We start from the raw sequence: 21,566 nt of genomic DNA, 5'->3' as shown, positions 1-21,566 counted from the left end.
TGGCCGTGGAGTGAGGCAAGGAGACCAGGCAAGAGAGATCAATGGGGGAAAATTGGGACAACTGTAATAGAACAAAAAAATTAAAATTAAAATTAAAAAATAAATTTTTTTAAAAAATCATATACCCTTCCATCTTAAACCTCAGTCTATAATCCACCCACACTCCACCCAGTGATTTTATAATAGCATCCAACATGAACATTAATCCTACAGCCCAGGTTACCAATGAATTTTACTTATAGACTTATCCATAAGTCGTCTGTACATCTTCCACAGATACGTGATATAATGAACCTGTGGAAGGCCAAATAGTAGCAAATTTTTTTATATGAAAAAGATTTCTGCTGAGGATCTCAGTGCTCATCTAATTCCATGAAGCTTATACTTCTCAGATACAAAGAGAAACATATAAGAGCTTTGCAAAGAAAAATTACAAATGGCTTTTGCAGCCAAGGATAACTAGTAACCCATGATGAGTGCTGAATTACCCTCAGCATATAATGATTGTATTTATAATTCTATAAAAATGACTCCATTTTAGTATTCTATATTTTCTATTTTTGGATTTATAATCCTCTAGGGAAGTAAACTGAAGAGTTTTTTACAACATTTTCTCTAGTAGGTAAAGAGCTTAAAACAATTGGAGAGAAAACAGGATTTGAGTATGTAAGTCAATCAATAAGATTGCATAATATTTAATCAGATCCTAGTAGCAAGGATGGTATTAATTTTTTATCAGATAATCTTTTACTAAATTGTGTCTCTTAGATAAATATCAACTAGCAAGAGAGAGATATCTAATAAGGTATCAATATCTTGATAATACTTTTTACTCTGCATAGTGTTTTTTATTAATGGAAAATATGTATTTCTTTCAAAAATGTATATAATGATTAAGAGACTATAGTAGACCTAAAACAAATAAGCATAGAGACATATATATAAAATAAATGCATTCAAACATATGTCTTTCTGTATGCACATGTGTGCATGTTAATGCATACATGTGTGTAATAATAAATTCCCATGATTTCCTCAAAATACTGACTGGTATGATAACCTAGTGTCCTTTTGTTCATCTAATGGTGTTTGGTGTAGGTAAATATATTCCTTGTTTAGATTCTTTCTTCTGGTCTAATTTAAGACAAAGCAAAAGAATGTAAGATCCATTGAGCAGAGATCTTGGTCTATTTTATCTAGTATATCACGTGTTACAGTAATGCCCTCAACACAGTAAATATATGCTAAATGAATAAATAAGTGACCTAAAATTTTATTGTTTTTCCATTTATGCGAACTGAAAATAAGGAGAAGATATGTTAAGGTGTTAGCAAAACATCTTGCTTCAAAATGGAAAAACAGATAAGTTTGTGAGCTTAGCTTAACTTTTTCAATTTCCACAGAAAGGTTATGAGGTAGGATGATAGCAGACTACATCTTTGTAATCATTTTCAGTACTATTAATATCATTTTAAACAACAGCAGCTTAAGCATGGATGGATAATTAGCATCCTTTTTCATTTTTTCTCCATTATTCTTTAAATTTTGTTTTAAAATAGAGGCTGTCATTCCATACGAGTTTTTTGCATATAATATATACTTGCAACATCGTATAATAAAATCTTACATTTTTCAAATGAGGACAATCACATCCTTATACAACACTAGTCTCTATCTTAATTTGGAAGGCACACTGACTTAATAAGCAAGTGCAAGGATATTAACAAGTAAAGAGTCTAAAAATAAGAAAATATTTATCTTCCCTTGAGGGACACAGTTCCTTTATCTGCAGAAAAATATTTGACAAGTCCATTGTTAACCTTTTGTTAATATGTTGAACATGGTGCTAAAACTCACATAGTTTGTAGGTTTTACTACATAGTTTGTGTTACCAGAGAAACAATAGCATCTAATTATACCTTTAATTTTAAATGCCTAATATTAAACTAAAAGTTCCCATAATGCCCTCATTATTCCATGTTGCAAATTATTTTGTTGAATTCTTTTCAAAATGTATGTGTGCTGAATTCATTAATGCAGAGTAGTTCATTGGTTAGATCACAAGAGACTAATTTTAAAAATCAGAAATTTCATCTAGCTCTAATTGGAGAGTTAACCCCATAAAATTGTTTTAATGGTCAATATCCTGCCACTCTGCCTAATTTATCCAAAGGGAACAGTATGGGGCTGATGACTCAGAGGAATGAGTCAGAACTGCTAAGCTGTATGTGGTAGTGGAATCCTGCAAACAATTATTTCATTTCTAGACACCACTTAGATAAATAATGCATAACGTTATAACCCAGCATGAGGCTCAATATTTTGACTTAGAAACAGCTTTGTTCTTTTTCACCAGACAATTAATATCTGGTTAGATGCCACAGTGAATGATGAATTGTTTCTTAAAATGTTGTTTGATTTTTTTCACCTCTTCACTTTAGTGCTTTGTTACACATAATTTTTTAATGAACCCTTGAGTGCCTAGATAGGGGGACAAGTGCATTCAAGCACCATGGAAATGGTCTTGAGACACGAACCTAAGGCTGGACATTTTCTGCACCACAGAAGCAAATCAGATGTGTAAGAAAGGAGAAATCAGAAAACCAGCTTTCAGCGTTAACACCGATATTCATGCGGAGGTATTTTATTGAGGGTATTTCTTGAATATGAGAAAGTTTTCCTTCTCCAGCTGCTACTAGCTTCCCTGTCATTCATGGGCCACTCTTACACGTCCTTGCTATTGCTTAGGCTTCAAGTTCACGTATCTGCAAACCCATATGAAAAATGTATTATCTGTCAATCCATGAGCTGGGAGAAAATGTGCAGGCAAAGTTATCTTGTGCTATAAAAAAAGATGCAGTTCCCCTGGCCTGATACTCAATTGGTTAGAGCATTGTCCTGATATACCAAGGTTGTGGGTTCAATCCCCAGTCAGGGCACACGCAGGAACCACCAAATGAATACATAAATAAGTGGAATAACAAATCTCTTTCTCTCTCTCTCTCCCATTAGTAATAATAATAATAATAAATCATAATAAAAGAGAAATACAGTGGCTTGAGCTCCTGGGGATTTCCCAATCTTAACAATGTATCATAGACACTTAGCTGAGACCTTCACAAACATCTTGCCACTGGCAAAGCACATTGCATTGTTACTTTCCATTGTCACTCTTCACTGGCTGAGATGAGCCCCTATGAACTCCAAGAAGTGGCATTTGCCTTGACCAGTTCAAAATAAAGCACCAAAAATTCCACAGGTCCGATAATCTCAGGATCAGCAGGAATGCTCACAAAATTGATTAATAAAAGGGAGCAGAACACAGATTTTATAAAGAACTTTTTAACAATAGGCTGTTTAAATAAACAAACAAAACATACTTCTGAATAACTAGCTGTAAAACTGAATAAAATACATTTCAAATGAACACAAAATCTGACTTCTGCTGTTTGGCTTTCTCCAAAAATCTTAGTCCAGTTTCGGACCGTAAAACAAGATAGCTGTTATCTCTCTAGGTAGCTTCTTTAGCATTGTTCCCATTGCTGAAATACTGAAACCAAAAGGCAAATACAGAAAAATAGGAAGCAAGCTATTCCCATTTCACTGAAAGGGGACCCATAAGGCACCATGGGTCACGTGGCTATGCCCTGAGCTTCAGAAAGCAGAGCATTGCACGTGGGGTTGGACTCAGGAATAAATAAAATCATGGTTTCTTATATTTTTGCTTGTTTCCATTAGCTTTTATTGGTTCAGCGGCTATAACAGAATGCCGTAGACTGGGTGGCTTATAAATAACAAACATTTATTTCTCATAGTTCCGGAGTTTGAGAAGCCCAAGATCAAGAAGGTGACAGATTCATATCCTGGGAGGGTTCCCCTTCCTGGCTCTTGCTCAGTCCTCGCAGAGCAGAGGAGGGAAGGGAGCTCTCTGGGATCCTTTTGTAAGGGCACTAATCCTGTTCATGAGGGCTCCATGTTCATGCCATAATCACCTCAAAGAGGCCCGACCTCCAAATACTATCATTGGGGATTGTATTGTACATTGGGGATTAGAATTTCAGCATATGGATGGAGCAGAGCACATTCATCCATTGCACCCTTGAAAAGCAGAGAGCAATTAGAAACAAAAGGAAGAAAAACATTTAAAAATTTATCCATAGAGAAAGCAAGAGAAAGAATTGAAGTACAGTTGTCAGTGAAACCTTAACTTCTTGATTATGTCCCCTATTTTATCATTTCAAGTCTAAATATTCTATCAGAATCAAACTACAGTTCATTCATTTGTATGCTCACTTACTCTTCCTCTCTTTATTTGAATTTGAATGTATTTTACAGAGATTGAAAATAATTCTTCAAAATAAGCTTTTTCTATACATGTTTTTCTAGAGAAATAGGTAAATAGATAGGTAGAAAGCATGTACACATGTATACTGATTCTTTTCCCAAAGAAGAACTGGTCTTGTTTCCTGCACCAGGACAGAGAGATACCAAGACATATATCTATCCATCTACTAAAACATTGGCATGTTAATTTCATGAAGCTCTCTTACTAATAATGGATGTGCTGGCAAAAAGAAAGGAAATCCATAGCCTCCTTCACATGTCTTCTTAGGGGTGGAAGAAATAGCTGCTGAATCACTGATGGTACACAGGGCTTCAGGCAATCTTTAAGGAAATAAAATGACTACTTGAGAAATAATTTATTCTGAAACTTCCTGAATCTTTCTTGTTGGCATAACTTATTACTGCACTTAATGGTTTTCCTGCAGTTGCTGTTTCATCCTACATATGGAACTGTAATGAAAAGGTTAATCATAGTTCACCGGGGCTTATTATAGTTTAAGGCTATTAATGGTTTGAATGGAGTTCCGGTACTTCAGGCCCTCCGGCATATTGAAAGAAACCAGTTATTCGCTGTGGCCATGCCCTGCATGGTAATTTCCACCCTGAACATATCTGGATATAAAAGAACATGAGAAAGTTGAAAGGTCTCTTTCAGCACCTGTTTACTGCTAGCTGCCTAAGTCAAATTTAACATTCTAAAAAAAAATTTTTTTAATTGACCTAACAATTTCCAGTTAAGTATTAAGAGTGCCAACTCTGGAGTCAACATGCCTGAATAAGAAACTAAGCTTTGCAGGTTTTTACCTATATGACCTTGGGCCAATTATTTCACCTCAATATGCCTCCGTTCAGTTTCTTTATCCATAAAATGAGGATAATTGAAGTATTTAATCTCTAGAATTGCTGTGAGCATGCACTAAAATAATCCATGGAAAGGGCTTAGCATAGTGCCTAACACATAAAAAACACTCAGTAATTGTCAGCAATGATTAATGTTATTGCTAATTTCATTACTATTGTTACTCTCCCACTAAGAAGAAAACAAAAGGTAATAAAGGGAATCTTAAAACCAGAATTTCTTTTAAAAAACTTTAAAAAATAATGACGCATACAAAATTCCATTTACAAATTTATTTAGTACTAAAATGTATCAACACCCTATTAATCTCTATAATTTTTAAGAAAATGTGCTGCCCCTTGTCAAGAAAGTTTACACTGCTGACTCAACTGTCCTCTAGTCTGAGTGAGGTTTCTGTAATGGTTATGGCTATTCACTCAGCCATGTACAACTTTTATTGTGGCAACTAATGCCAGGCATTTTTCCAGAGAGTGACAGTTTACATGACAGGTCACGATAGTTGACTGAAAAACATAACAGTAAACTGCTCCATAAAAAATGATATTCTCAATTATAGCTCCCTTAAAATATATGCTTTTATTAGATGAAGCTGGTACACCTCGATTATGTTAATGTCATCATAAAGTATTAACTATTATCGGCAAGGCACGTTTAAATCAAGAGTATATATCCTTTGGTGGTTTGATTTTTTTAATACTATCTATTGCCTGTAAGTACAGTTTTACCAAGTAACTACATCACACATGTTTGTAATTTTCTTCATTGCTAGTGAGTCCTGCCATTTAATGTTGCTCCTCCCCACAGAGCACAAGCCAGGAACATAAAACACCAGAGGAGGGGATTTTCTACCAGAGAGAATTGACATAAGCGGTCCAGACATGGGCCAATGGCATTTCTTAACCAGGACTTAATACCTGTTTTTACCCAATGTATATCACTACATGCAAATCCCAAATCTATTTCATTTGCTTTTCTAAGAAGGATTCTCTTCATTTGGTATACCCCTTGCTGTAATAAGGTAAGGAGGCTTTGGGAAATGCAAGAAAAAACAGACAAAGGGGTGTAAATTTTTATTTCATTTACAAGGGATACATTAAAGATAGCGAATCTACTGATTGTCTTGTAGGTAGCCCCTTCCAGGGCCAGACGAACTGATTTCCCCTTCGCCTTTCACATTTGCACAATCAAAGCTTACCATCTCCCCCCCCCGACCCCATCTCAAAATAGGGCTCTCTGACAGTAAGACTGGACAGAAGTGAAAGGTAGACCTTTCTAACTGAGACTAAGACAATCAGGTGAGAAACTTGTTTCAGGAGATGGAGGGGGAAAGGTGATTAGTGAAAGGCGATTAGATTGTTATGAGCTGAACTGTCTCTTTCCAAAATTCATACATTGGAGCCCTAATACCCATTATCTCAGAATGTAGCCACATTTGAAGATAGGTTCTTTAAAGAATAATCAAATTTTTGTTTGTTTGTCTTCTTTAAATATATGTAAAGGTTTATTGTGTTTTTGTCCATTGCTATTTGTCCACCTTTTACCCTCTTTCACCTCCACCCACCTCCTTACCCCCGCAATCACCACGTTCCTGTCCGTGCCCATGAGTCCTTTCCTTTGTGGCTCCATCCCTCCACCCCCTACTCCGCCCCCAGAACAGTCAGCCTGCTCTCTCCCTACGAGTCTGGCTCTGCTTTGCTCGTTTAGTTCAGTTCGTTCATTAGATTCCACATATGAGTGGACTCATATGGCATTTGTCTTTTTCTGACTGGCTTATTTCACTGAGCCTAATATTCTCCAGGCCCATCCTTTTGCAAAGGGTAAAATTTATCTTTTTTAATGGCCAAGTAGTATTCTATTGTGTAAATGTACCATAGTTGTTTTATTCACTGATCAACTGATGGGCACTTGGGCTGCTTTCATATTTTGGTCATTTTAAATAATGCTGCAATGAATATAAGGGTGCTTGTATTCTTTTCAATTAGTGTTTTGGGTTTCTTTGGATAAATTCCTGGACGTGTAATTGCTAAGTGATAAGACAGTTCCATTTTTAATTTTTTGAGGCAACTCCATACTGTTTTCCACAGTGGCTGCACCAGTCTGCATTCCCACAAAGAGTGCAAAGGGCTCCCCTTTCTCCACATCCGTCCCAGCACTTGTTTGCTGACTTATTGATGATAGACATTCTGACAAATGTGAAGTGATATCTAATTGTGATTTTAATTTGCATTTCTCTGATGACTATTGATGCCGAGCATCTTTTCATATGTCTATTGGCCATCTGTATGTTCTCTTTGGAGAAGTGTCAATTCAGGTTTTTTGCCCATTTTTAAATCAGATTGTTTAAGAAGGCAGCAGAGTAGGTGGTAGAAGCTGCACTAACCTCCTCCCAGGACCAAACTGGAGTTACAACTGAAGTATAGAAAAATCATCCTGAATAACCAACTACACACTAGCTGGAGAGAAGCCTTATAATCAAGGACTTACAGAAGAAGACACATCACCACATCAAGACTGGTAGGAAGTGTAGAAGCACGAGAGGACTGGCTGGGCTCCCACAAGTGGCGGCTGAAGTTCCAGAGGGATATTTTAGCAAAAGGGCAGGGATCCCCCTAGAAGTATGAGTCTAAACCCCAAGTTGGTCTCCCCAGCCTAGAGAACCAGAATGGGACAGGAACCCATATAACATCTGATAATCGAGTTTAAATGAGGTCTTTAGGATGGACCCTAATCCAATATGACTGGAAATTTGGACATAGACATATATACACAGAAGGAAGACCATATGAAGGAAAAAGGAGGAGGTGACCATTTACAAGTCAAGGAGAGAGACTTCAGAAGAAACCAACCCTGCTGACACCTGGACCTTGGACTTCTAGACCCCAAAACTCTGAAGAAAAACATTTCTGTTTAAGCCACCCAGACTTTGGCACTTTCTTATGGCAGCCCTAGCAATCTAATACACCTGAGCTCTTATGTGCTTTTATTTAAGTAACAGTAATATCATTTAATTACCACCTCATTGTTCAGCTTTTAATGCTTTGTCCCAGAATTTAACAAATATGGAGCATTGCTACATTTCAGACATCCTGAGTAAGTTGCAAAGTTGGCAAGGATTGATGTTGCCAACATGATGTTGCCTGTGCTCTCAAGATGCCTATATTCTCATCAGGGGGACATATGGGTAAAAACATCAATTCAAGTGGAACCTAGTCAGGGCTTTATGAAGAGAGTGTGTGGAAGAACCAAAGAGGAAATGACTGCCCAGCATAATAGTTGAGGAAAACCCTGTGACACAGCTGGCTAGAGAAACCCTCTAGTTAAATTTTGAGAAGTAAATGACTAAAGCATTTTCTTTCTATTGCCATATGTAAAGATTAATATATAATTATTAAAAGCCTAAGGATTTTAAAGCTTTCATATTATTCAGGCATAGTGCCCCTTGATGAAGCAATTATTTAGTGATTACAATATCAATGACATGTTATTTGCACACCTCTTAAGGAAATTATTAACTCCTATGTATTAAGAAGGATTCTTGCCAGCCAATAGAAGACACCTGACTCATACTTCTTTAAGAAATACGAGAACATGTTGACTCATGCAAGTTAAAATCCCAGTCACATTTACTGCAGACACAAGGGCATCTGGGAACTCAGCTGATGTCATAAGGCCCATCTCACCCATCTCTCCCTCTCCCGATTCCCTCCTCTCTCTCCTCTTCCTCTCTCTCCTCTCTCTCTCTCCTCTTTCTCTCTCTTCCTCTTTCTCATTTTCTGCACCCTCTCTTGGCACTATTTCCTTCTCATTTACTTCATTCTTATGCAAACTACTCCTTTAATGTGGCTCCTGGAACTTCTAGGTTTATATCAAAATTAAAACAAAATTTAAGGCCAGGAGATTTTTGAATTAAATTGATTAAAAATGTTTAGTATTTTTGTTGATCTGTTTATGATGGCCATTCTGACCAGTGTGAGATGGTCCCTCATGGTGGTTTTGATCTGCATTTCTCTGATGGCTAGTGATGCCAAGCATCCTTTCAAATGTCTCTGGGCTCTCTGTATCTCTTCCTTGGAAAAGCGTCTGCCAGGGTCCTTTGCCCATTTTTTGATTGGATCATTTGTCTTCTTGGAGTGGAGTCAAGTGAGTTCTTTATATATTTTGGAGATCAAACCTCTGACGAGGCTGTAGAGAAAAGGGAACACGAGTCCACTGTTGGTGGGAATGCAGACTGGTGCAGCCTTTGTGGAAAGCAGTGTGGAATTTCCTCAAAAAGTTGAAAATGGAACTGTCTTTTGATCCAGTGATTCCCCTGCTGGGACTATACCCTAAGAATCCCAAAACACCAATACAAAAGAACATATGCACCCCAATGTTCATAGCAGCACAATATACAATAGCCAAGTGTTGGAAGCAACCTAAGTGTCCATCAGTAGATGATTGGATCAAAAAACTATGGTACATTTACACAATGGAATAGTATGCAGCAGAAAGAAAAAAAGAACTAATACACTTCGCAACAGCATGGATGGAACTGGAGAGCATTATGCTAAGCGAAATAAGCCAGGGAGCGAAAGACAAATACCATATGATCTCACCTATAAGCAGTACCTAAGCAACAATACAAAGATGCAAGGAAAATAAGACCAGCAACACTGAAAGGAAAAGAAACGAACAGAGACAAGAGGGATGGAGGGAGGGGGGATGGGGGAAAAGGAAAGAAATGGAAGGGTCAGGGAACGTGTAGCAAGGTCTCATGGACAAAACCAAAGGGGAAGAATTGAGGGAGGCGGGGGAGGGGGCAGGGGAAGGCAGATACAAATGTATTTGAAAAAATAAAGAAAATAAATTTTAAAAAATGTTTAGTATTTTATCTTTAGATACATATTATTTCGAGGTTCACCCTGAGCTAAGTGCTATGGGTAATAAAATAGAATATACTTATTGATCAGGCCCGGAGCAGTGCCCACCTTAAGAACTGGGGCATAGGCTGGACAAAAGGCTAAACACTCCTTGGACCACATGAACTGTGTTAAAATTGTGATGCTGTTCAGATAAACTGTAAATGGTAATGCACAGACAAAAACAATAATTATATGCATCTTAATTCATACAGAATTGTTCCTATTTCATATAAGTTTATCTTATCTCTCCTACTTTGACTCTTAAATAAACATTTCTTCATTTGTTCTATATGAAAAAGAGCAAAGATGCATATGGCATGTAATGTGTGCCAAGTTATGTTTTAGGCACATATTAACTAATTTAATAAGTACAAAAAATTATGTTTCCTTTTGTAGGGTAAATGGCAGCAGTCTGGCTTCCTCACCCAGGTGTCTGGGTAGCTAAGGGAAGCAGTTCCTCACAACCTTGAAGGGGTCTGATAAAATAGTGTTCTCATAGCCTTGAGACTGGATCTCATAGCCTTGACCCTGGGTCCAATAAACTACTGCCATAGCCTTGAGTGGGCTCGCATGTGTGGTGTGAAGCTCTGTGGCATGAGGTCTGTTGGCACCCTGCCAGCTTTGTTTGTTTTAATACGTAAGAAGGTAGGGGTTTCTCACTGGGAGCACAGACATAGACTCACAGGGGGACTGCAAGGGTCCACACAGGGTGCCAGCAGAGGGGACAGATGACATGCACTGCAACACACAGCTTGCAGCATGAGTGGATCGCCCACCCTTGAATGAAGGCACGTCAGATGTTCCAACAGCTCTGTGAATATTCTTCCGTATGCATGAATCCCATGAACCTGTATGGCCCTGAACAGCTACAACACGCCTTAAATGTCCCCATTTTACAAATAAGGAACATAAGCCAAGTAGGGGGTAAATGACTTTTACAAGGTCACATAGTAGCAGGGGGCAGAGCCAAAATTCAAATACAGCTTGGCTCCTGAGTTCATCATATTATCTACTATTTTTTATTACTGCTTCCTGTAGATGCTGTTCCGTTAGAGTGTACTGGGTGATTAAATGACTTGAAGAAGGACAGATACAACTTCAGCTGCAGAACAAAGCAGTAGATCAAGAATTCATGATTACTGCTGTAAGATTTTTATCATAAGACCTTATTGCCTTTGAAATAATTCACTTCAATGTCCTTCTGATTTAATTTTTGAAAATTTTCTTAGAGTGTCTTTTCATTGTTATGAATGCCATCCTTCCTTATGAATGAGAAGAGATTTTCTTTTAACCAGTGTTCCATTTATTTCATTTTATTTGGCTCAAGATGCTCTTCTAAAAGCTGCGAGAGTCTGGGGAGTTGTAAATCAGGATGCTAATCTGTGAGAGTCATTTTATCAAATGTTAACAGCCCTGTCAAAATATTAAAAATGTGATGTATTATGCTGTTAGAAACATATTTATAAATGGAAAATTTTCACAATACTTTGGTTTCTTTCCACAAAATATAGTATATGTGGGCATGTGTGCATTTTGCTTTCTGTGAAATATAGTCATCTTTTCCACACTAGTTTCCATAGGACAGTTTTCCATTTTGAATCATCTTTGGTCTTGTCTACAAAATAATTCATTATAGACTATACTTAATTAATTTTAGTCTTCGAACTGTGTAATAATGGATGTTGGTTCTGTAAACACACACACACACACACACACACACACACACACACACACACACCCATCCCCCTCTGCCTCTTGCCCCATAGCCACCTCCATCGATGTTGCTGTCACACACCAATTCCTTGTTTAATTAGCTCAGGGGTATCAAAAGCTCAGAAAAGAGCGCCTTACGGTCTCAAGAGTTAAAGACAGAATACAGCCCTAAAAAATCCATCTTGATACTTATGACTATAAATAGAAGCAATTTGAAGTTTCCCTTTTAATCAAGAGATCCCCCAAGTAAGACCAAACTCAGAGCGCCCTCATGCGCCCTAGGCTCTCTACAAACCAAATGGCAGACAAGTTGGTCTTTCAGTGTCTACAACAGGTGACAGATGTCCCAAGCTCTGTTCAATAGTTTAAGCTCACAATCAGAAAATTCTCAGCTGTGGCTTTCTTCCAGTATATTTATTTCTATTTTTAACAAAATACTAATTCACCAAAAACAACGAATACATAAATAGAGTGGTGATAAATGCATTTTAGAAGTTATCATGAATAATTTTGTAAGAATAAGTGGAAAATTTTTAATTTCCTAAAAGTTTTTAGGATATACCCAAACTCAGTGAATCTTCGTAAATTGGAATAGTAACAATAGCAACAACATAAATATGAACAGAAGATCCATGAGGAGAATTCCTTTTGAAATTATAGCAAGAAATATAATTTGTAGTGACCATATATCTTAAGAAGAAAGAAAACAAAATAATAAGTTAGTAAAACTAAAATATAGTCATACTTTAGTAATATTAAATGTGTTATAGATGTTCAATTGACTTTGAGTTAATTTTATATAAACAAATATATATTTAAAAGTCATGAGAGCTAAGACTCTTGAAATTCAAGTCCGAAAGTAAATCATAGATTAACCCTAGCACAATGAAAACAATTAAACAATCTCACACACAAATTTCAGTGTTGTTTAATCACTTTTTTTATTGTTCAAATAATTTGTCCCCATTTTCTTACCACCACTTTCCCCTGCTCCACCCACTCCCACCTCCCTCCCTCAATCTTTCCCCACTTTGGCTTTGTCCACGGGTCCTTCATACATGTTCCTTGATTTGACCCTTCCCCTTTCTTTCCCCATTACCCGCCTCTCTCCTTCCCTTCCATTTCTTTTTTTTCTTTTGTCTTTTTTTCTTTCAATGTTGCTGGTTATATCACTTTTAAAAACTATCCATATCCCTGGTTGGTGTGCCTCAGGGGACTGAGTGCCAGCCTGCAAACTGAAAGGTCGCCAGTTGATTCCTGACCAGAGCACATGCCTGAGTTGCAGGCTGGGGCCCTGGTTGGGGGCATAGAAGAAGCAACTTATTGATGTATCTTTTGCATATAGAGGTTTCTCCCCTTCTCTTTCTCCTTTCTCTTTTCTGTAAAAAAATAAATAAAATATAAAAAAATAAGAGCAATCCATAAGAGTTTTTGTTACTTTAGATGAGTATTATGCCATAAATATTCTCTTAATCATTCATTTCTTCTAGCCCCATTATTCTTTCCTTTTCATTTAAAGCCATGAGCTAAGAAGCTATGTTAATAATTCCCTCAATTGACATCAATGTGCAGAGATGAACATTTAGAATCCAGTTATTGGCTTTCTCGTCCTTTAGCTTGTTAATGTCATCAATCTTCCCATGAGCAGGAAAATATAAAATGACATAGACCTGTCAAAAGAAAAAAACAAACAGTGGCCCTCTCAGTGTTTTTAATTTCATTCAATGTGATTACTAGTTCATTGTGTGCACAAACATTTAGTATTCAGAATTTGGAAAAATTAGCTATGATTATTACCACAAAGTCAGCTTTTCAGAGCATAATTTGGAAAATTATATCAATATTTTAAAATTATAATTTTAAAAGTGGAAAAAATGTACATTTACTGTCCACTTTTGGCTCTTGATTGTGTGTGTTTGTAAAAACAAAATAAGGTTAATATGCATCTTAATATGATTGGAAAAGCTCTATCAGAAGATGTTGACCAGTCACATTAGAGAAACTCGGCATTGAAAATTAACAAAAGGTCCTAAATAAAGGAATAAAATAAATTAATGCAGTGAATTTAAGTGAAATGTATATAACAAAATCATTTAACAAACAATCTTTTTTAAATTAAATGACCAGCTGTACACAGGTTATGGGAAAACATATACGCATACAATCTTTGAAAGGCAAATAAAGGGAGAAATATGCAGCACTGTCAATACTAAGCTAAAATCCCTGATTAAAATACATAGGTTTCCAGCTAACCTGCAGTGTGACCTGAAAACACGATCTGCCTTCTCTGAGAGCCACGGTCCACATGTGGGAGGCGTGGTCAGTGTGAGGCCAGGAGTCTGCTCAGGTCAACCAGAGCCCATGAAATTGAGTGAGAAGCAGAAGAGTCAAGTGCAAAGCCCTTTTGAATATAAATAAATGGAAAAAACAGCCACATTACTCAGAAATATTGCAAGGCAGGTGCCTTCTTGGAATACTCTCAAACCACAGATAAAGGACAGAAAAGACCCTGAGAAAGATAAGCAAAATTATTAAAGGAAATCAATGAATACTTGAAAGAAAAACTTGTTTTTAGCAGTCTTTAATATCAGTTATTGTGCTAAATGCTTTCACTTGTTATATCCTTTAGTCCTATAAATAATTTCTGTGAAATGCTCAGTACAATTTCTGGTATATGGTAAGGCTCTGTAAGATAGCAGTGGCCAATACCATCTTTATGATTAATCACACTATTGCTATGAAGTTTTCATTGGAAGTAACGGTATTAGGTGATGAGGAAAGATGTGTGCCTGGGGTAGGACTTACATTTACCACATGCCTACAGTGTGCCACATTTTTACATGTTTCAGTGTATATCAGCTTAACTCTAGGACACAACTTTATTATACCTAATCTGTAGATGAGAATGATGGAATTTGTTCTTTCCTCTTAAATCCTTTTTTTCTCTTTCCATACTCTCTTATTTTGCTCTTCCTTTCCTTCCTTCTTATCTTCCTTCACTTTTTCATTTATTAGCTTCTTTCTCCCAGGAGGTAGGAGAATAGTTGCTTTAGTTTAGTTACAGAAATAATATAATTTAAAATAAGTGTGTATAAGTGTGTACGAGGTCTATCCAGAAGGTATCCAGCCATGTAATAGGAAAAATAGAGACATTTACTGAAGAAGACACAAGATACAAGAAACTTTGTACATAGGACAATGATACCTCAGTCCACTTTAAGGTAAGTACCTTGGGATGTTACAAATTCTCACAATCCCCATCAGCTGCCCTTTCATACTTTCCAGAGTCACCTTCCCTTTCAAAGGTGATTTTTAATTTTCGTAAAAGCCAGAAATTGCAGGGTGCCAAATATGGACTCTAGCCGGGCTGAGTCACCTGGGTGATTTGATGTGTCACTAAAAAACTCTGCACAAGACGTAATGCATGAGCAGGCATACTGTCATTATGACATTGCCAATCACCTGTTGCCCAAAGTCACGGCCTTCTGAATCATCCAAATAGTTTCCACAGAGAAAAGTTCAAGCTTAACACAAAATCTGATGCAGATTCATTGCTCTACTCAGTCATTTTTAATGCAATGGCCGCATAGTACACATGCTCACTCAGTGGTGTCTACCACTCTCATTGACTAGCACAGTAAAGTTGTCATTGTTCATGCATGTGCATTCCAATCCACTCTCCTTGGCTGCCAGGCTACATTAATGTTGCACAAACTGTTCTCATATTAACAATAGATGGACTTTTTCCAGACAGACCTCATATAAATATACACATGTATATATGTAAATTATATACATAGACATATATGTGTATATACATATATATTATACATTTAATATTAATGAAGGTAAAGTAATAATGAAACATATTTAAACTAAGATTTACATTAATAGATCAATTCAGGACTCATATTCAACTAGAGGAGAATTACAAATTCCTCTCTGAGCTTCTTTACATTCATCACCAAGAAATATGAGCAATCTTATAGGGGTTACTAAGTACACAGAATAAAAATAAAACACGCAATAAAGGAAACTTATTTTTTTCTTGATATTTAACCAAATAAAGGCAGAGTAAAACTATTCTGCTCCATTTCCCTCTCAAAAATAACCCTACTGAAGAAGAATTAAAAAATATGAAATTCATCTTCAGTGACACAAGGAGATATTTATAATCCTGAAACACAATATAACAAAATAGAAGATATTGGAGAAAGAGTAATTGACTTAACAGAGATAAGTTCAAAACTAAGCAAAGAGAAAAATGTTTAATTTTCCTGGACAAACTTCAGAAAGGCTTAGGAATTACAAGTATGAGTTCCATTTAAACCCAGAAGGAAGTGAGGGGCTGGAACAAGGAAATTATTTGAAAATCTGTTTCAAAGCAATCACAACTTCACATAAACCTCTATTTCTCTCACTCATGAAGTAGATTGACTATTCTTCCCTGCCCTTGAAGGGATAGGAAGTATAGACTGCGAAGAAACTGAAACAAAGAGGCCCTTGCCTTGAGAAGAGAGGATACAGTTGAGAAGTAGGGTGGAGAGATAAGACTGCCTTACTAAGTAGAGGGTGATAGGTCTCCCTTGCATGAATTATCTCAGAAAATCTATAACTCAGAATTCATTTATTAGGCAACAGAATGAAGGACACTCTTCTGGAAAACCGATCCATTTCAAAAGAGAGTTCTGTAGATATTGACAGGAAAAATACTCCATCTTTTGACATCACAGTGAAATCTATAATCCCTAAGCTACTACAATGCAATCAGGCTTTTAGTGCCTCACTCTGAAACATGATCACCAAACTTTTGAGCATGACAGATAAAATTAAAACAATATTTAACTCAAAATAAAAACCATGTAGGTTGACATAGGGGCATTGAATATATATGTATATATGTAATTTATATGTAATATATGTATATAATTTAAATACAAAATATATGTGTGTATATGATTTACATGTGAAATATATATACCTGACAAAGATAAAAAAAGATATTGGGTCCTTTAAAAAAGAGTAAAACCACACTAAAGGAAAGATATTCAAACAAAAAAAAATCTTCTAGAAATAAAAATGTTATCGAAATAACAATTTCCATAGAATGGACATAAGAGATTGAGAAAGCTAATAATTTATTTTTTAATATTTATATATAAAATAGAAGAAAAAAGGCCTGAGTTGGCTCAGTTGGTGGGAGTACAGTCATGTACACCAAAAGACTAGAGGTTCAATTCCTGGTCAGGACACACACCAAGTTGCACGCTTGATCCCCAATAAGGGTGCATACCAGAGGCAGCCAACCGATGTTTCTCTCCACATCGATATTTCTCTTTTTCCCTTTCTCTTTCTCTAAAATCTTTTAAAAATAAAAAAATAGATACTCTCAAGTGAGGATTAAAAAAATAGAAAGGGTGAGATATTTTGAGGGTCAATCCAGGAGGTTCAACAATGTGGTTTCAAAAACAGAAAATACTTGTGAGGACGAAAAAATAAACATTTCTCCAACCTTGGTGAACATCACTCTCCAGAATGCAACCCAATGAATGAAAAAGTTTCAGAATGAGAGACAGCACCATGAAATTTCAGAACACCAAGGACAAAGGAAACATTCTAGAAATTTCCAAAGAAAACAAACAGATCACATACAAGAATGGAATACCAGAATTGTGTGAGCTTTCTCAAAAGCAACTTCTGAAAAAAAAACAAAAAAGAAACAATTCTTTCATATTTGAGGAAAAATATTTTTTACCTAAAGTTTTACACAACCTATACCATTAACCAAATGTGTGAGTAAAACTCAAATTTTCAAAGTCCCTAAGAAGGTCCTACCCCCAAAATTAAATAAATATAAATAAATTTTTAAAAATAAATAGCTACATTTGAAGGAAAAGTATTGCCTACATACATTTTCTTCGGAAGTTGCTAGAGGATAGTCACCACCAAAAATGAGTGAGGTAAAAGGACCATGTCCTTCAGAGCAGACTTAGAAGGAAGCTCCAAGCAAAGAGCTCTACAGAGTAAAACATCTGGAAGTTCAAGGGGTCCAAGAAAGGTTTTTTGATTGATAAGCAATAAATTACGTGACAGTTTTGACCATATGGGAAATTACAAGGACTGACACTTGATAGATTCATTAGCTGCATTATAAGACTTAGATACAATCATCCGTACATTGCTTTAATCAACCATACCCTAAATATTTAATTTACTAATTAGCAGCTCTCAGTTGCATATTGAAATTCTTCCACTATTGCCTTAAAATAAGCTCATCAGCATTGAATACGAAGTGAAAAACACAACTTATTATCATTTTGAAAGATGGCTTTGTAATGTGGAAAACAAAACTTACAAAATTGTGCAATGGGACAAGTAAAAAAGTTCTAATAACTATTTTATAGTGAGAAGAGTCCTCCCCCAATTAAATAACACGTATTCAGATGCTTTTTTAAGACTCTCATTTTTCACTTTCCATAAATGCTGACAGAAACTAAACTAAACTAAGTGCTTAGAGCTCTTTCAGTGAACAGCTTATGACTTATTTCAAAGTGCTTTTAAAACCATTTCTGTGAGCCCAGTATCTGGAGAGAGATTGTTTTGAGCTCTCAGAAGCCTGTAACTATCTGGGTCACCGCTTCAGCCTGGACGTTGCATCTCTTGACCATATGCTTTGAGAGTGGCTTACACAAGCTCTGCACAGTAGGAACCACTCTTGAGTTGGAACGATGTTGTTGCATTGATTGTAGCAGATCAAGAAAAATCATGCAGGGTCCCTAAGCAATTCATTTTTATTTTTTACTCCTCTTTCATAATTGCATGAAATCATACTTCCATAAAGAACATGGATTTTACAATAAAAAGAATTCAAAAGACAATTAAATCCTCTACATTTTAGTACTGTTTTCCAATATTTATTTCTATGTCATATTCTACATTTTTATGATTTCAAAAAATAATTAAGTATATCAATGGGGATTTTTTTTTTAATGAGATTGATTTTAAACATGGAAATCAAAGAGGAAGAAAAATGAAGATACGATGTTGCTGTCTTAAACATTTTTAGAAACCACTTCCAAACAAATTATTACACTGCCTCCAAGAAGGCCCCTTGGGTCATCTTAATTTATACCATCCCTGCCCATGTGCCTAGGGTGAATGGTATTTAATCCATATTTAAATATATTTGTAGGCAAGGCTGAAATTTGGTTTCAAAAATGCAAGATTCTTATGGTTCATATTTGGGTCTCATAAAAATAGTATTGGAAAAAATGTGAGATTTTCCCTTCCATTTTAAGAAATGTTTCGAGGAATCTGCAGAAAGAAAATTAGAACTCGCTACATCTGTTTGCAAAGCATTTCAACAAAACAAACAAGCTAGCAAAATAGAATAGAATAGTATGGAATTTCCTCAAAAAACAAAAAATGGAACTTCCTTTTGACCCAACAATTACACTGCTGGGATTATACCCTACGAATCCTGAAGCACCAATTCAAAAGAACCTATGTACCTCAATGTTCATAGCAGCGTTCTTTACAGTAGCCAAGTGCTAGAAGCAGCCTAAGTGCCCATCAGTGAATAAGTGGATCAAAATACTGTGGTACATTTACACAATGGAACGCTATGCAGCAGAAAGAAAGAAGGAGCTCCTACCCTCCTGAGGAACTAGATAATATTATGCTAAGTGACATAAGCCAGGTGGTGAAAGACAAATACTATATGATCTCACCTATAAGTGGAACCTAATCGACAAAACAAACAAGAGAACAAAAGAGAACTAGAGACATAGAAATAAAGAACAAACTGACAGTGACCAAAGGGGAGAGCAGAGTGGGAAAATGGGGGAAAGAAAAAGAAGGGTCAAGTCAAGGAACAAGTATAAAGGCCCATGGTTAAGGGCAATGGCTGGGAGTGTGCCGGGGTGAGGACTGAACATGGGTGAGGAGGGATGGGCAGGGCAGGGGAGCGTGATGGGGGACAATGAGTACAGCTGTAATTGAACAACAATAAAAATTAAAAAACAAGCGTTTCCTGATATTAGACATTTTTTCTTATGCATATTTCCAGTGCACGCTGAAACAGACTCAAGACAGTAGGTAAAAAGAATCACTAGGCAACCCAACCATTGCCAGCAGCATCTAATATAACAGATTTGCTATCGGTGAGATGATGCAAACTTGTAGTAAGTACACTTGGAAGCTCCCTTTGGAGAATTTAGGAAACTCAGCAGTTGCATAACTTGCCTTGTTCACTTGGAAGTGTTGAAACCAAAGTTAACTTTAGGCAGTGTCAGTTAAATGTCTACAGTTTAACATGAATAAAAATTTACAGTATTTCCCCTTAAGGCAGACAAAAGTCTTAATGGTTGTTAGAGCTGTTCAAACATCTTTCAGGTACATTTTCAAAGTCTCTGATAATGAATCTTCCATGGCATAGAATAAATTCTTCCTCTTCTTTATAATTTTTATACTCTAGGCATAAGCTGACATTTAGCAAGGGACCCTGAAGAAAAACAAGATCTCCTTATTAGCCTAAGGATCATTCTTCATGCCATAATACATATTCCTGTGGGAGAAAAAATGAAGCAATTTTGCTATATAGGAAGATTTATCACCTTAGTTTATTTTGTGGAAACTGGAAGTTTCCAATCATATTTTATATGGCAGATTGGTAAAGCAATATCATTGGACACTAGAAATTCATTTTTGTCTATTTTGTTCATATCCACTAAGAGTTAAAGTCACTTTTGAACCCTGGGATTATCTTTAAAATATTTGACTGTGACAAAGACTTTACTGCGGACACACTGCAATATTCACAAAAGGTCTAGTTTTGACATATGGTTCTCTGCGTGAGTTCAACTGCTGGCTGAGTCCCAATCTGTGAGCTTTACTGCCAGCTAGAATCAATATCATTTTGTAATAGGGGTTCAGCCATTATTCTTTTGTAGAAACAGACATTTATCTCTTGATTCCAAAGTCATCCATGGTCTGCACTATATATGTAGCTACTTAATCAAACAATATCTTACTTTCCATTTCACGTTTGTATATTTGGTCTCCCAGATGAATTCACTTAAGTCAGGAACTATGTTTAGCATGTTTTCAAATCTGTCATAGTTTTACAACAGGGCTAGATATACTAGTAGGTGCTGGTTAACTGTTAAATTAAAACTTTATGTCGATACTAACCACTAAATGCATTTTATATTTTGTTTCTATAATTTAACAGGAAAACCCATTATAGAATATAAATATTTATAGGTTATACAACCTTGCCTTCCATGAGATATTGCAGCAACAGCTCAGCAATGCCCCAAGTTACAGTATCCCAGGGAAAGGTGAATGCAGAATGTTGTCAGTGCTGTTGTGGGATGTGGGGGAAAAGAAACCAACAGAGGCAAGAGGGAAGGAAGGAGGGGTGGGTGGGGAAAAGGAAGGAGAGGGTCAAGTCAAGGAACATATAGCAAGGACTCATGGACAAAGCCAAAGTGGGGAAGGATTGAAGGAAGGAGAGGAGGAGTGGGGGAGGGAAAGTGGTGGGGGTAGACGGAGACAAATGTATTTGAAAATAAATAAATTTTGGAAAAAAAGGAAACAACAACAAAAAAAAAAAACAGTGAATATAATGACAAAATTTGACCTCAAATAATTTTAACTTTGTTTCTAGAATATGGAATTGTTTTTACTGAAAAATTATGGTCACAATTTTAACTCTTTTCCCCAAATGTAAATCTTACTGTTTATTA

This window comes from Pteronotus mesoamericanus, unplaced genomic scaffold (genome assembly GCF_021234165.1).
Source record: "Pteronotus mesoamericanus isolate MK-2021 breed Mesoamerican mustached bat unplaced genomic scaffold, CSHL_Meso_final contig_68, whole genome shotgun sequence".
Classification (NCBI taxonomy): domain Eukaryota; kingdom Metazoa; phylum Chordata; class Mammalia; order Chiroptera; family Mormoopidae; genus Pteronotus; species Pteronotus mesoamericanus.
This window is presented reverse-complemented; position numbering follows the sequence as displayed.